At 47.4% G+C, this 16,947-nt stretch overlaps 1 protein-coding gene and 1 long non-coding RNA gene across 5 annotated transcripts in view; one reads left to right on the top strand and one right to left on the bottom strand.

Annotated features, from left to right (window-relative positions):
- Nav1 (neuron navigator 1) overlaps positions 1 to 16,947 on the top strand; it is a 266,750-nt gene that overhangs the window by 23,212 nt on the left and 226,591 nt on the right. The window lies entirely within an intron of this gene.
- On the bottom strand, positions 842 to 5,533 carry LOC116099760. Its single transcript, XR_004122370.1, has 2 exons — positions 4,504 to 5,533; positions 842 to 3,019 (listed from the first exon to the last, which is right to left on the bottom strand). It is a non-coding gene; the product is annotated as an uncharacterized LOC116099760 (long non-coding RNA).

Genomic DNA, 16,947 nt, shown 5'->3' with positions numbered 1-16,947 from the left:
CTTGTGGCTTCAGATCAACGTTTTACCCCCCCCACCAGGGTGCCAATCCTCAGTCACTGAACTAGACCAAAAATTAATACCCAAAGGCCCCTAGGCACACATTCAGCCTTTTCTTTAGAAGATCATTTGAAATGCAGCCACCCTCTTGTGTGCCCAGTCTGGCTGGTATTTTCTTCTCAGTCTTGGCTGTCCTTCTGAAGCTTGGTCCCTCCCCGACCCCATCCTGTGGGCTCCAGAGCCGCCCTCCCCCTGTCCCCACACTGTCCTTGCCTCCAAACACCTCTCTCCCCCAGTTAACATGTTGCTCTGCTGTTAAACGGGGAAGCTGGCTGGCTCCTTATAGCCAAGGGTAGACCACCTGTCTCAGGCAGTCATGTGGCCCACTCTTCCGTGAGAAGCCTCCCTCTGCCTCTGTGGATGCATAGCTGGACCTCCATCTGGCCCCAGCTTCACTCTAAGGCCTCCAGAAATGTTTTTCTCTAGGCCTGCTCCTGTTAGTTATTGCCTCTGCCTACTCAGGGCTCCACCAGTATCCAGGGCGTTGATTAGGGGCACAGCTTCAGGTCACATATGCTTGATAGCATCTCTCAACCTAGGCTATTGTCTTGTCATTAGGGCTCCTCCTTCCAGAAGGAGTCCCCTTCGCCAACTCTCCAGCCGCCCTTCCCCTGCCTCTTCGCCATCTCCCCATCCAGTCTCAAGGCCACACCAGGACTCACATTCTTCCCCTGCCCACCCACAAACACACACAGACCCCTTTGTCCCTTGGTAAGCCAAGGGCATAAGGCCTCTCCGCCTGTTACACCAATTTTTCCTCCCCCAACTTAGGTTTTATGTAGCATTTAGATTTCTTTTTATTAGTAAAGCTCAAAGAAAAATAGGAAATCTTTAAGCAGCCAGAATCCCCCACTCAGGAAGCAGACGTCATCATCATCTCCATGTTTAAAGTTGGCTCTACACTGCTGAGATCACGCCCTGCATATAATTTTATATTTTTATGTTAGGTCAGGTGGTTTTTCCATATCATCCGGAGCTCTGTGCACATGCTTTTACTTTGTTTCCCGTGCACGCACCATCATCTGCTCATCTATCTACGATCTTCCTTTGTGAATAATCTCCGGAAAGCGGGGTGGCCGCTTCATCAGTGTTTTGGGATAGTCTGCCCCCTCCCACCCCTACCCCCCCCAGCCACCGGAAGACCAAAGCGATTATCAGCAGCTTCTCATGGGACTCTGATTAGGATCTTGAACTGGGTGGCACTGGAAACCAGTTTCACACCCTCCCCACACCCTGTCGCTTCAGGCCTGACAAGATGAGAAAAATATCAGCTGCAGGGGAGTATCCCCAAACATCTCCACCCTGTTCCTGGGGAGCTGAGTTCTGCAGGGTCAGAGGTTATCTCTGCTGGGGGTTTGTTTTGTTTTGATTTGTTTTTCCCTTGGACAGAACTGCCCACAGGCTAAAGGCAGAGGCTGGCCAGAGGAACCATGTCCTGCAGAGACTAATTGGGGTTGGAGTCTACCTGGGAACTAAGTCACCAGGTGAAGGATGAGCCGTGCAGCTGGATGCAGCTAGAGTGTCTGCTAACAGCTGGAAGGCTGAGACTCAGGGACCCCGTGCTCTGTCACTGTTAGTGGTCCTGGCGTATGGCTTAGAGAGGTGAAATCCACGGATGCCACAAAGCAACACTGAGTCAGGAACGGGGCTATCCCGTGTTTACAGACAGTATGGAGCCTAAGGCTATCAGAGGTTTGAGAAGAAACTTGTAGCTTCCTCGAACCTGGGTTCAAATCCAACCTGGCAACAGTCTATGCCCTGATGCTTTTGTGTAGGAAGGTGGGCACTGACTCGTGGTGAGCAAAGAGATTTTTTTTCTTCTCATGAAAGACTGAGGCCTCCTCCCAGCTCCAGGGCACTGGCTTGGCCAAGCATTTAAGTTTCTAAGGCCTTGCATGCCCCATGATTATGAGCCTCCAATATACATTCAGAAAGCCCTTTCTCCATCAGCATCTTGTGGTAAAAGTCGGGTCTGGGGAAGCATGCCTGTAATCCCAGCATCTGGGGAGTTAAGGAATGGGAGCACGGTTGCGAGTTCTAGGCTAGCCAGGCCTACACAGGAGGACCCTGTCTCCCACCTGAAAACAATCACCACAACAAAGCACTGTAGGGTACAATTTGAGTACACAACCATCCCTGAGTGACTGAAGTCACTGCAGGCTAGCCAGACCATTCACCAGAGAAGTCGTTGGCAGGGGAATCCAACGGAACAGAGGCAAAGGAGCCTGGGAGGTCTGGTGAGGAGGCAGTGGTTGCCTGCATAGAGCCCTTCGCACTGCACCTGCAGGTGGATGCTGGGCTGGCATCGCCCCAGAGGAAGGCCTTTACCCCATCAGTTGTAGTCCTGAGTGAGTTCTTCTTGGCCTTCATTGGCAGTCTCCTCTAGGAAGATCTGGGCTGTCAAGGTTAGAGCCCTGGAACCCTGGCTTGGTTCCCCCGCTGTGCTGTCACTCCTTCTGGGTTTGGATGGCGGCACTTCTGGTTCTCAGGAGGCCCAGGTGCATTTTCTGTAGGGTCTCAGTAGCTGCATCCACATCTGTCTACAAACATACTAGATGTACAGCTGGCTCAATGGAGGTAGGTTTGACACTCGCAACGGCAATTAGGAGTTGTGTTGTCGTGCTGGAGAGATGGCTCAGTCATTAAAGGCTAGGCTCACAACCAAAAATATAAGAGGTCATGTGTTGTCTATCTCTGGTCTCAGTTTCCTCACCTATGAAATGGGAACGTTTGCCATCTCCACTTTAAGGATTCACTAGGATAACAGAAGCCATGCTTGTTTCCCAGTCCCCAGTAGAGTATATGTTCAGGAAAGCTGGCTTCTTTGCTATGGCCTCTGGGTCCCCTGGATGCCCACTGCCTGCCTTCTTCTCCAAGGTGTCTCTCTGGTCTGAAAGTCCAGATGTGCACACATAGAAGTTTCTGGTGGTCCCTTTAGGCCAGAGAGCTTGAGTGGCAGGTCCTAGGAAAGAAGATCAAACTAAAAGATCAGGACAGCTGTGTGGGTTCAGGCCCCTGTGGCTCCCTGCTCCTCCCAGCTGCTTCCTGTTAGTAGGTTACATGGAAAAAGCACATTTCCTCTCTGCTCCCAGCCAACCCAGGCAGCTTCTCCAACCCCAGAACCTGGTTGAAGGTTGATAACCATCAAGTATTCAGGGAGACTCCAGGGCAGGGCAGACCTGGCCAGAGGGTGCTTAAGTCCCTGAGGCTGTGCTGACTGTCCTCTGCTCACACGCAGCCCCTGCCAGGGAGATTTAGCCTGGCCACTGCCTGATACCGAGGCAGCTAGTAGCCGTAGCAGTTCTTGGTTATGGCTTGACTTCCCCGTGATGCCAGGTGTGTGTGGAGCTGGGATTGATATATGAAGGATTTAGGACCCTTAAGTTTTGTGGTGGTTGTTAATATTTTTATTTAGTTTCTTGTTTAGGTTTTTGGTTTTGGTTTTGTTGTTGTTGTTGTTAGACCCTGTTGAGACAGGGTCTAACAATATAGCCTGACTAGTTTGGAATGCACTATATTGACTGGTCTTGAACTTGTGGTGATCCTCCTGCCTCTGTTTCTAAGTGCTGAGATTATGTGTGTGCACCACCACACCTAACTCTTTCAGTTCCCGAAGCAAATGACTCCCAGCATCTCCAAGTGTGATCCTTTCTGCATTGCATGGACACACACAGGTGACACAGCCCCTGAAGCTAATAACTCAAACTTCTTTCACGTGAGAGGGTACCAGGTATGTTCTGTTGTCTTTTGGCACTGAGAATTGAACCTAGGGCCTTATGTATGCTAGGCAAGCACTCTGCCACTGTTCAAGTTAACACTGTATAAGATACTATAGATTGTCATGTGCATGTGTATGTGAGTGCATGTGCATGTGTGTATGTATATGTGTGTGCATTTGTATGTTATATATGTGTGTACATGTATGTGTACATATGTGTATGTGTGTATATGTGTATGTTTGTATGCATATTTGTGTGTTTGTATGTATGTATGTGTATAAAAGTGTGTGTATGTGTGCATGCATGTGTCCATGTGTCTGTGTTTATGTGTGTGTATGTGCCTGTGTGTATGTGTATGTATGTTTGTAGGTATGTGTGTATGTGTGTATGTATGTGTGTGTATGTGTGCATATATGTGTCCATGTGTCTATGTGTATATGTATGTGTGTATGGTGTGCATGTGTGTGTATGTTTGTAGGTATGTATGTGTCCATGTGTGTCTGTTTATGTGTGTGTATGTGTATGTATGTTTGTAGGTATGTGTGTATATGTGTGTATGTGTGCATATATGTGTCCCTGTGTGTATGTATGTATGTATGTATGTGTGTGTGTGTGTGTGTGTGTTAAGCACAGTCTAGGAGAGGTACAGTGTTGCTAGCCACTAGCTGTCTCCACACTGCCTTGCTGGGGCAGCACTGAGAGAGGAGCACTGTATCATGGGACTCACCCCCTTGGGATGAAGTCAGTCAGACACTCTGAGTAAGGGTGCCCTTGCCGTCTCTCCTGCTCCTGCTCTCTGTCTCAGCACACTGGACCTAAGACCATAGCCACAGCCATCCCTGGGAAAGGTTACCCAGCCCCGTTGTGTGACCTCATTAAAGTGACCTGAAAAATTCCACCAGGAAATCAGAGCAGGTGGAGAGAAGTAGGCTCCTTTCCTGGGAGGAGACCGTGGCCCAGATGCAGACTGTGCCCACGGCTACCCCTCCTTCCAATCTACTGCAGACCAAGATGTAGCAACTGTCCGGGTGAGGCCCCTTTCTGCAGTCACTGAGGGAATGCTTGGCAAAACAAACCTGAATTCTGTTCCTGTCTCACTTTAGAGTCTGTTTAGAGTTATTCATAAGCCCCCATCATGCCTGTCCTCTCTGCAGCCTGTGAGGAGGAAGCGAGAGGTTTCCACAGCTAGTTAGCAGTTGAGGTGTGTCTCCTCAGAGAAGCCTTTAGGCTAGATGTGGCAGTAGCAGAGGAGAGGTTATAGGAGAATTAACAACGGGGTGCCCCCGGTGGCAGTGGGGGCCAGGGGGAGCAATGCAAAGCTCCCTCGCTCTGTTACTGCCTGGCCTAAGCTGGAAGGTCCCCAGCTGGGTGACAGAAAGCTGGACTGGGGCTAGGGCTAGGCTGTGGTTGAGACTCAGCTGGCAGCTGTCACCCCTCCCCCATCCCTCTGGAGAGACACTGAACTGCAACAGCTCCCCTCACTTGGGGTCTGTCCTCCGAAGCGCATGCTCACAGAAGCCCAGGGAAAAGTACAGGGTTGCCTCCCTGGGTTCTCCCTTTCTAGAACCTCAGACCTGACAACATGGCCCGTTTGCTACCATTAGCCCCAGGATGGCTGTGCTCTGCCGCTGACCCCGGCTGCCCGTTGCCAAGGCAACAAAGCCCTCTCATTTCCTGTGCTCTGCAGAATCTCGGCACCCATTTCCGCTGTGTCCACATCCACCCAGAGATACCTTGTGATCGTGACTGTTTCTGCCAAGGGCTATATCCGTCCTGCCAGGACTGGCAGCCAGTGGTTTCAGAAGACTGGTCAGCACACACCGTGTGCATCCAGGGGAAACTGGTTCCTGGATCTCGGGAGGAGCCAGCAAGTCTGAGCAGTTGCCGTGCAGTCAAGAGAAAATCAGACTCTTTTCCCTGGGAGGAAAACAGAGGCAGTAGAAGGAGCTGCCGTGGGTGTTAAATGAGATAATGGATGTGATAACGCAGGCAGGATTCCCAGTCAATCAGTGCCCAACAGAGAAATGACTGTCTTTCTCTCCCTCTTCATTTCATGTTTTACTATGCCTTTGGGCCGACCACAAGCTTCTGCAGAGCATCCTCCGAGTTCTAGGTACCACCAGGCTCCACACACTGGAGGAGGAAGCAGACCCAGCAGTCAGGGAGTTTGTTACCCGGTTAGGGACCCAGGCTTTGTGCTACAGTGCCATCACAGACAGAGCAGACCCCAGTGTGAGCTCCCTAGTTCTGTCCTCAAATCTCTAGCTATGGAAGCCTACCAGCATGACCACAGTTATCTACCATCAAGAGCCGGGAACCTAAGTAGGCTTTCTGTTTTCCTTGAATTTTCTTATATATATTTTTTCTTTTGCAGTAAATTTCCCTTCCTAATTTGGTTCTGTTTATTCTATTCTTACAGTGGGATTGCTCAGGCATTTATTCCAAGTAAACGATTGTAAGTGTTTATAGAGAGATAGAAGAAGAGTGTGCTCTGCAGCATTGCTTATCACCGAGGAAGGGCACAAGCATTAGGGTGGGTCACGATGCCAGATGCGTGATCACAGGGCTGGGTGGTGGTGGCATATGCCTTTAATCCCAGCCCTTGGGAAGCCAAATTAGGCAGTTCTCTATGAGTTCGAGGTCAGCCTGGTCTACAGGGTGAGTTCCAGGATAGCCAAGGCTACACAGAAAAACAAACAAGCAAGCAAGCAAAGAGATTAAGAGGGAAAAGCACAGACTCGTGGTGGGAGAGTGAGAACTGGGGGAGCTGGGATGTTTAGACTGAGGCACAGGCCTCAACGTGCTACATGCCTGGTTTCCACCGCAGTGTGCAGAACATCTCCAGCCTCCAGAGCCACTAAGCCCAGCTGGCTTCTGCAGCTCCCTGACAGCAGAAGCTGAGCAGCTCCCTGTTCAGCAAGGTTAAGATCTGGACTTAGCTGGCCTGGATTCTGATCTCTTTCAGCCTTTGTAGTCATCAGGGAAATGGACAGTTATACTTGACTGGCCTTCAATCAAAATACCATCGTAAGACCCACTGAAGCAGCCAGTAGTCGTCTCTGAGCTACATAGGGGCAGACACAGGTTTGTCTTGGTGTTTTGGGCTCTGGGGCCTGTGGAGAGGAATGACCGTATCTGTTGATTCTTGAACTTACTTTTCTTTCTGTTGTTATCAGTCTTTTTGACCCCATCCTTGTCCCTTTCTTTTTTGGAAGCCTGAGCCAGGTGCTGTCAGCCCCATAGTCACAAGTTCATCTGAAACCAGTGTCACTGGGCAATCTGTGGAAGAGCTTGTCCCTTGGAAGCAGTCAATTTCATTTTCAACCCCATGTAGTGTTTATCTGTGTTAGTCAGGCTCTGATTGAGTCATGGGGGGCACGGGGGGCATCATTGTGGAGCTTATCATTCAGGCCAGACCCTCTGTTGTAAAGGACACCCACATAAAGGTCATCAAGTCAAGGCTGGCCACAGGGAACTGATCCTGGATGTCCCAGAATATGACTATAACCCCAAAGAGGTTTGTGAGTATGTGTGTGTGTGTGTGTGTGTGTGTGAGAGAGAGAGAGAGAGAGAGAGAGAGAGAGAGAGAGAGAGAGAGAGAGAGGGAGAGAGATTCACAGAGAGAGTGATTCACAGAAAGAGAGATTCACAGAAAGAGAGATTCACAGAGACAGGGAAAGAGACACAGAGACAGAGACAGAGAGACAGAGAAGTGCTTGTTGGTGGGGGAGGGGGCTTCCAGCATTTCTGTGGGACTCCTGAGCCCACCTCATCTGTCCTTACTATCTCCTTCCTCACTACCCTCTGTCTCCTAGACTCATTGTCTCTTGGCCATTTGCCTATGAACTGCTAAGCTATGCCTTCTATTCCTGCCCATTACAGACTTTATAGATGGCTAAGTCAGCTCAGCCAGCGTTGATTGACATCTACCTTTGGAAACACCAGAATGCACTGGGCTAAGCAGATCTTGTATTGGATTCCGTTGCAGTAGGTAGGAGTGGGGTAGGGGTGGGGGTTAGTGAGGGGTGCTGGCTGGATGATGATGGTGTCTGCCCTTGAACTGCACCTAGACTGATGGAGGAAGTAACAGAACTCTCCAGAAGGAGAGGCTAAACCTAAGCAAAGACAAACAGATGCCTGATGTTAGAGGTGATTTTGAGTGCTTGCAGAGGCAGATTGGTGGCAAACCCAAAGCTGAGGTTGAGTTGGGACTGTTTCTTTGATTAAGTGTTTTTTGAGTTTATTACAAAGGATTGAAGGGTGGGGACAGGGAGGGAAGGGAGAGGACCCCAGATTAAAAAGCATCTATGTCTCTCCTGGTCCTTCATTACCAGACTTGCGATACTTCATCTCCCATGACCTCAGGACCCCTGGAAATCCCTTTTGTGGATTCATCCATGCTCTCTTTTTTTTATTATTTTAAAAGATTTGGCTGGGCAGTGGTGGCACATGCCTTTAATCCCAGCACTTGGGAGGCAGAGACAGGCAGATTTCTGAGTTCGAGGCCAGCCTGGTCTACAGAGTGAGTTCCAGGACAGCCAGGGCTACACAGAGAAACCCTGTCTCGAAAAACAAAACAAAAACAAAAAAACAAAAAACAAAAGAAGAAGAAGAAGAAGATTTGGTTTTATTTTATGTGCATGCATGAGTGCGCGGCACCTGTGTGCAGGCAGCTGTGGAGGCCAGATAAGGGTGCCAGCAGGTCCTGCACTTGGGTTGCTGGAGTCACAGGCATGCCAGACATGGGTTCTTGGGAAGAGCTCTTTTTTTTTTTTTTAAAGATTTATTATATCTAAGTACACTGTAGCTGTCTTCAGACACACCAGAGGAGGGCGTCAGATCTCATTACAGGTGGTTGTGAGCCACCATGTGGTTGCTGGGATTTGAACTCAGGACCTCTAGAAGAGCAGTCAGTGCTCTTAACTGCTGAGCCATCTCTCCAGCCCCGCTTGTTTGTTTTTTTAAGGCAGGGTTTCTCTTGGCATGTGTTTAGTTTTTTAAGAAACTGCTAAGTCATTTTCCAAAGCAAGTACAACTTTTATATCCCCACAAGTGTGGCTTCAGTGACCGGTGTCTCTTCCTCCTTGGAAGCTTCTGGCATTGGCTGTTCTGTGAAATCTGGGCCATTCTGACATGTGAAGACGCACACAGCTCACTGTGGCTTTAATTTCCATTTCTCTAATGGGCAGTGAGTCTGAATTTCTTTTCATGTGTTTATTTAGCCATCTGTATGTTCTCTTTCATGAAACAAGTCCTCATTTGCCCATTTTCTAATTAAATTGTGTCTTAATTGACAAGTTTTGAGAGTTCTTTGTGAACTTGATGTGCTAGCTTCTTGTTGGCTCTGTGGCTGGCAAATATTTTTTTCTACTCCTTCTCCCCCCACCCAGGCCGCCTTAACAAGACCTAATATAGATCCAAGGTCCTTTAAAAAACAAACAACAACAACAACAACAACAAAAACACCACTAGGTCTCTCCCTCTATGAAACTCTGACTGGCCTCAGACCCAGTCTTCCAGGCATGGTGCCTCAGCCTCCGGAATGCTGGGATTAAGTATATGACACCACACAGAGCCAAACTTATTTAAATCAGATAAAGTCTAATTCATTATTCTTTTTTTAATTTTATGGTTTTGTTTTGTTTTGTTTAGATTTATTTTATTTATTATGTGTATGAGTACACTGTAGCTGTACAGATGGCCATGAGCCATCATGTGTGTGGCTGCTGGGAATTGAACTCAGGACCTCTACGCTCCCGCTCTGCTTGCTCCAGTCCGCTCTGTCTGGAGTAATTCACTGTAGCTGTCTTCATACGCACCAGAAGAGGGCGTCAGATCTCATTACAGGTGGTTATGAGCCACCATGTGGTGGCTGGGATTTGAACTCGGGACCTTTGGAAGAGCAATCAGTGCTCTTATCCACTGAGCCATCTCGCCAGCCCATTATGGTTTTTTTTTTTTTCAACATGTAGAACCCTTCACCTAGGTCCAGACCTCAAAGATGTGTTTGTATACCTTTACCCCCACACTTACCCCACCACATAGCTTCATATGTGACATTTAAGTCCACAATCTGTTCTGAGTTGTAAAAGCTGTAACTTTTATTTGCCGGCTGTAATTGTCTCGGAGGCTTATTGCTGAACAAGCTCACCCTTTCTCGCTCTCTCTGAACTCTGGCTGGCTGGTTCAATTCATCTGTTCTGGCTCAGACTCCTCTCCAAGCTGACTGATTCAATCTGGCTTCTCTCAGCTTCTCACTGAATTGCTGTGCTTGGCCTCAAACTAACTCTGGCAATTAGTTCTAATCTTCTGGCTCCTTCTTATTCTCTGGCTTCAACTGCCTCTGGTGACCTGCACTTAACTGCATGAATTCACAAATGAACTCAACCCTCCTGCCCTGTACTCCCAAGTATACTGAACTGGATGTAAACTGCACTGACTGGATGGAAATCAACTGTATCCACTCTGCACTGCACTGAACTGATGCAACTCTACTGAACTCAGCTGATGGACTCAGAGTTGCTCTTAAGTAGCCTCTCTTTCCTGTCCTCATGAGAGTTGGACACAACCTACCTCTGACCCATTCTGCCATATCTTTCTCCAATTCATCACTTTGTCTGACCCTCAATTAGACATCACTTTCTTTAAAAAGAAAACAAACAAACAAACAAAAGATTTATTTTAGGTATATGAATGGCTGTCTTCAGACACACCAGAAGAGGGCATTGGATCCCATTACAGATGGTTGATAAGCCACCATGTGGTTGCTGAGAATTGAACTCAGGACCTCTGAAAGAGCAGTCAGCACTCTTAACCTCTGAGCCACCTCTCCAGCCCCTAGAAATCACTTTCAAACATGGCTGCTTCCTTCAACAAACTAACCTTACCGACATTGTTTGGGATTAGAGGTGTGTAGTAAGGGTGTATTTGTATTCTCTCCAGAGGGATTACGGTGTGTGGTGAGTCTGCATTCCAGCTGGATCACACAATCCTAGGAGGGCTTTGGATGTGATCCCTTGCTAGAGTGGCTATGTTGCTGGACTAAACTTCTTCTACCCCAAGTTATTATCATAGGACTGAGTTTTTTGTTTTTTGTTTTTAAACCCACATATATTCAGTTGCTTTAGCGTCACTGATTGGAAAGGTTCTTTGCTCCATTGAGTTACTTTGATAGCTTTCAGTTGGGCTTGGAGTTTAGACAGCCCAGTTGTGGAGCTTTCTGCCTAGCATGCATGACGATGCAAGTTTGAGCCTCAGGACTGCTTTACTGGCTTGACTGAATACATAAAAGTCAGTTGGGCAGATTTACACGGGTCTATTTCTGGGTGTCGGTTCTGTTCCTTCCTGCTCAGGAAGCTTCCTTTAGTAATTTTTTTTTCTGTTTTATTTGCTGGTGACAAATTAGCTTAATTGCCCTTTATCTGAGAATTTCTTGATTGTTTTACTTCCGAAGGGTATTTTACTGGCGATTGGATCCTAAGTGAGTCACTTGTTTCTTCTAGAACTCCAAAAACATGACACCGGGCAGTGGTGGCACACGCCTTTCATCCCAGAACTTGGGAGGCAGAGACAGGCGGATTTCTGAGTTTGAGGCCAGCCTGGTCTACAGAGTGAGTTCCAGGACAGCCAGGGCTACACAGAGAAATCCTGTCTCAGAAAAAAAAGAAAAGAAAGAAAGAAAGAAAGAAAGGAAGAAAGAAGAGAAAAAATAAAAAATAAAAACATGCTGTTACTTCCTTCTGCCCTTGGTGTTCTCAACAAGAAACTGAGTTCCCTAGGAAAACAGGGGAACCATGTGGTTTTTAGGAATTTCAAGACTTGAAAATTTTTATTTATTTATTTATTTATTGGATCTCTCTCTCTCTCTCTCTCTCTCTCTCTCTCTCTCTCTCTCTCTCACACACACACACACACACAGAGGAGTACACCCTCAGTGGTTGCACTAGAGGTCAGAAGACAACTTGCTGAAGTTGGTTCTGTCCCCCACCTTGTGGGTCCTGGGATTGTCCTTGGGTTGTCAAAGCTGGTGAGCCATCTACCTTCATTTTTTTGTGTTGATGTAGTCCATCCTCCTGCCTCGGCCCCCTGAGGGCTGGTATTACCTGTCTAGCTTTCAAGATTTGTTTTCTTCATCATTTGGATCTAAGTATTTACCTGTGGCTTGTCTTATTACAGATTTATTTGTGTTTCTCCTTTTGGCATCTGATGTTCCCTCGAATCTGTAAATCTCTGTTTCTTGCTTGGTTAACAGTAGTTACTTCTAAAAATCATCCCTTCCCCTCCTCTCTGAGACTCCCATGACATAAAAATCTAGGTCTTTTTCTACACCCCCAAGAGGCCCCTAAGGCCTCTTCAGTGTTTTCTCTCTGCCGTTCAGTCTAGTATTTCTTTTTCTTTTTTTTTAAAGATTTACTTATTTATTTTATGTGTATGAGTACACTGTAGTGGTACAGATGACCATAACCATCATGTGACTGCTGAAAACTGAACTCAGGAAGGCCCACTCGCTCTGTCTTAATACACTGTAGCTGTATTCAGACGCACCAGAAGAGGGCGTCAGATCTCATTATGGGTGGTTGTGAGCCACCATGTGGTTGCTGGGATCCAAACTCAGGACCTTCGGAAGAGGAGTCAGTGTGCTCTTACCCGCTGAGCCATCTCGCCAGCCCCTCAGTCTAGTATTTCTTGTGCTGCCTCCAGGTCACTGGTTCTTTGCTCTCTCCCCCATTCAGATCTTGATGTCATCTATGGGCCTCTGTTTTTCAGTTACTGAAGTTGTAATTTAAAATGTTCCATCTGTCTCTCCTCCATAGCTCCCCATTTTCTTGACCATCGGTGCCGCCCTGGCGGACGGGGGTTCCACCCCCTACACAGTATCTCCTGATGTCACCTGGTGGGCCAGAGGAGGAGGGACCTCCTTCCTCCTGGGTGGGGTTGGAAGTCTGGCTGCCTGTGACCTTCTCCACCAAGGCTGAGGAGTCTGGTCTCAAACAAGTAAGAGGGTGTGGAAGGATACTTGGCTTTCTGTCGTTTCACCCCACGAGGGTTGCTGATGACCACATCACTGCTTGGCAAAGGTGGGTTCAAGCTCCCTACCATGGCTTTTCTGGCATAGTGAAGGTGGAGCCATGATTTTCCCCACAGGGGTTGAAAAGACTAAACAGTTCCTAACAGTTTTCTCCCTGGTCTTTGGCTGGAGGGAACAGACTCTTGTTGAGGTTTTTCTTGTTCGTACTCTGAGGAGTTTCTAAGTAACTGGTCATTTTGTTCCGAGTCTGGGGTACATGCAGCAACCAGAACAAAACAAACCCCCCCAAAAAAAAATCAAAGGCAGGAACCTTATCACCACGTTGTCCCTCCAACCCCAAGGTCCCCACCCCACCTGCCATCTCCTGGTGCCGTTTAGAGCCTCCTTATGTTCGCTTTATATGTAAAATCCAGAGTTTTCAGATTTGCTTAGTGGATGGAATCAGGAGAAGGGCTTGTTTTTAGTCACAGTTCTTCAGAAAATCAGAACCAACAGGAGACACAAATAGACATGGATAAAAATATCCCTGCAAGAGGCATTTACTCGGAGTCTTGGCCAGCACAATAATTACAGAGGCCCGAGAAGTCCTGCAACAGGCTGCCTGCAAGCTGCAGACCTGGGTATGGTTGTGTCCAAGTCTAAAAGCTTTGGAACTAAAGAACTTGATGGTCTAAGGCTCAGTTCAAGGTCAAAGGTCTTGGGACACCAGGAGAATACAGATACAAGCCTCAGAGCCCAAGGAGCGGGGGATCTGGGGCACTGATGGTAAAGGACTGGATCAGAAGATGCTCTCCAACTTTGGAAGGGGAAGAGAGAATGAATACACACTCATTTTTTTCTCTGCCTTTTTGTTTACTTGAACCCTCAGTTAACTGAATGGTGTTCTCTCTCTCTCTCTCTCTCTCTCTCTTTCTCTCTCTCTCTCTCTCTCTCTCTCTCTCTCTCTGTGTGTGTGTGTGTGTGTGTCTCACTCTTACACACACACAACCTGGTAATGCCAACTCTTTTTTTTTTTTTTTTCTTTTTTGAGACAGGGTTTCTCTGTGTAGCCCTGGCTGTCCTGGAACTCACTCTGTAGACCAGGCTGGCCTTGAACTCAGAAATCTGCCTGCCCCTGCCTCCCAAGTGCTGGGATTGAAGGTGTGCGCCACCACTGCCTGGCTTAATGCCAACTCTTTTTATCCATGTGTCCAGATACCAGTTTTCTCTAGAGAAATTGCTTGAAATTGTGTTTTGCCAACTCTTCCTCATCCAGTCAAGTTAACCATCACACTGCTTCATCCTCCTCAAATGATTCCTTGAACAATCAATCATTCTGGCAACACTTAAAGACAAATTAAACTATTTGTTATTATTATTAATAATTAGTATGATCATCATCATTATTTTGTTTGTTTGTGTTCAGAGTTCTCAAAGTCTAGCAGATGAAAGACCATGAGAACAAAAATACCTCCTACTGTGTTCCATCCACAAGTAATTCAGTTGGAGAAGTTGAGTTGCTTAACAGGGTGTTGTTACCATCTGTCTTAGTTAGGGTTTTACTGCTGTGAACAGACACCATGACCAAGGCAATTCTCATAAGGGCAACATTTCATCGGGGCTGGCTTACAGGTTCAGAGGTTCAGTCCAGTATCATTAAGGCAGGAGCATCATCTGAAGGCTGCTAGCAGAAGACTGACTTCCAGGCAGCTACAATGAGGGTCTTAAAGCCCATGCCCACAGTGACACACCCACTCCAACAAGGCCACACCTCCAAATAGTGCCACTCCCTGGGCCAAGCATATTAAAACCATGACACCATCCTACCTGGGATGAATAGGATAGGATAGGATAGGATAGGATAGGATAGGATAGAATAGAATAGAATAGAATAGAATAGAATAGAATAGAATAGAATAGAATAGAATAGAATAGGGTCATAAATGGCTTCTTAGGGGAAGTAGATTATGTTTGAGCCAAATAAACAGATTTCTGGGTAGACTTGATGACACAGGGCATTCTACCAGAGAAGACAGCAGGTACAAAGGCTTAGGGCGTCAAACAGCAGGGGTCCCTGGCAGTTCCCCACTGGCCCTGTTGGGATGACCTGGGAAGGTGTCTGTATGATGTAACCAACCAGAGAAGCTACAGAGGTAGGGAGAAGGACGCGGAGGCATTGTTTACTGTGCCAACCCTTAAAGGGTTTCAAATATAAAACGATTGGTCAGATCTGCCTATCTTAGAGGTCTCCAGGAATAGTCAATGCAAGAAGTAAGGAATCAGCTAGTGAGCTTTCCTTCCAGTTTAAGGGCTGGTTCAACACACACAGTGATGGTGGAAGTGAATTGCAAGGATGAATCCAATTACTTAGGAGACAAGGGTCACAGGATGCAGCAACTGAGGAGAAGGGAAGAACTTGGCTCCTGACATGTGATTCCAACTAAGAGAAGGAATGCCAAGTTTGGAGACGGGAAGAAAGAAAACGAGTTCAGCTTTAGAGGTTTTGAGCTTTGATGTCAGGTGGACAAGTATCTAACAATAGAGGTTAGAGGTTAAGGACAGAGCCATCCTGTAGGATGTGGTGGCTGACAACTTTAGGCAGTCTCTGTGAGTTTGAGTTCTGCCTGGTCTACATATCAAACTCCAGGCCAATCAAGACTATGTGGTGAGAGCCTGTCAGAAAAGAAAAAAAGAAAAAGAAAGAAAAAGCCAGGAGTGATAGCCTGCACCCATAAATCTAGTGCAGTGATGAGGGACAGAGGCAGAGGATCTTGGGGGCAGTCAGTCTAGTCAAAACAGAGTCAAGTTCAGTGACAGGCACTGTCTCAATCATCTGTCTGTCTGTCTGTCTGTCTGTCTGTCTGTCTGCCTGCCTGCCTACCTACCTACCTACCTACCTACCTACCTACCTACCTACCTACCTACCTACCTACCTATCTATCTATCTATCTATCTATCTATCTATCTATCTATCTATCTATCTATCTATCTATTTATCCATCCACCTATCAGACACTTTAGAAGCAGAGGCAGGCAGATATCTGTGAGTTTGAGCCCAAACTGGTCCACATAGCAAATTTCAGACCAGTGAGCTACACAGTGAGACCCTGTCTTCAAAATTTTTTTAAAACATAACAATAAAAATATAAGGTGGTAAGAAAGACACTCCTAGTTAACCTACTGCCTCCACGAGTGCACTCGTGGGCAAGCGCGCCTGCACGCATATGAAATGTATTGGGAGGGCTGTGAGGACTGGCACACGTGGGTGATCAAGGAGGAAGCATGGAAGATGACAAGAGTGTGAGGAAGGTCGGGCACTGCCTGGCATGCTTCTCTATCAGTCGTATCAGAAACTACTGTTGTTGTTTGGTTTTGGGAGACAAGGTTTCCCTGTGTCGCCCTGGCTGTCCTGGTACTCGCTCTGTAGACCAGGCTGACCTCGAACTCACAGAGATATGCCTGTCTCTACCTCCTGAGGGTTGGGGGTTAAAGGTGTGTATCACCACGACCCTAGAGAAACTACTTATTTACAAGAGGAATTTCAGTACAGGTATCTGGTTACCTGCGTTATAGAAGAGCTGAGGAGCTGAATTAGGAGGACGAAGTAGCCAGTGTTCCTAGACAGACTGGAACTGGAGCCATCTTGGAAGCACGGGGCAAGCAAGATGTCTTAGAGCTTGCTAGATGCTTTCTGAGGCAGAGGAGAAGTCCGGTCCCTCGTCCCGTGTCTTGAATGTGCCTTCTGCTAGCAGAAATCTGATGATTCAGAGCTGACATCGTTAGGCCAGGGAGCGAGCCAGCCTCCCCCTGAAGGACAGAGCCAGGGTATAGTGAGGGATTGTGTGTGCGGACAATTTGCAGACACCCCCCACCCCCACCCCCACCCCCGAGAGATCATGAAGCACGGTGGCTATTGGCCCAGCAAGGCTGGCTGACCCGAGAAGAATGGTCCCTAGGATTGGCACTGTAAGAGAACAGTAGGAGAATTTTCATCAGGAAAGTGCTGAATTTTGGTCCCATGCTAGGCAACAGTTCTGGCTATTTAACTGGAGAGCTATTAGCTTTGACATACTGCTAACCAATCTCCAATGCTCTCTTTCTCGTTTCTCAACCTCTCTCTCTCTCTCTCTCTCTCTCTCTCTCTCTCTCTCTCTCTCTCTCTCT

The sequence above is a fragment of the Mastomys coucha genome, unplaced genomic scaffold, assembly GCF_008632895.1.
Source record: "Mastomys coucha isolate ucsf_1 unplaced genomic scaffold, UCSF_Mcou_1 pScaffold1, whole genome shotgun sequence".
In the NCBI taxonomy this organism is placed as follows: Eukaryota; Metazoa; Chordata; class Mammalia; order Rodentia; family Muridae; genus Mastomys; species Mastomys coucha.
Note: the sequence above shows the minus strand (reverse complement) of the source record. Positions and strands in the feature narration are given on the sequence as shown.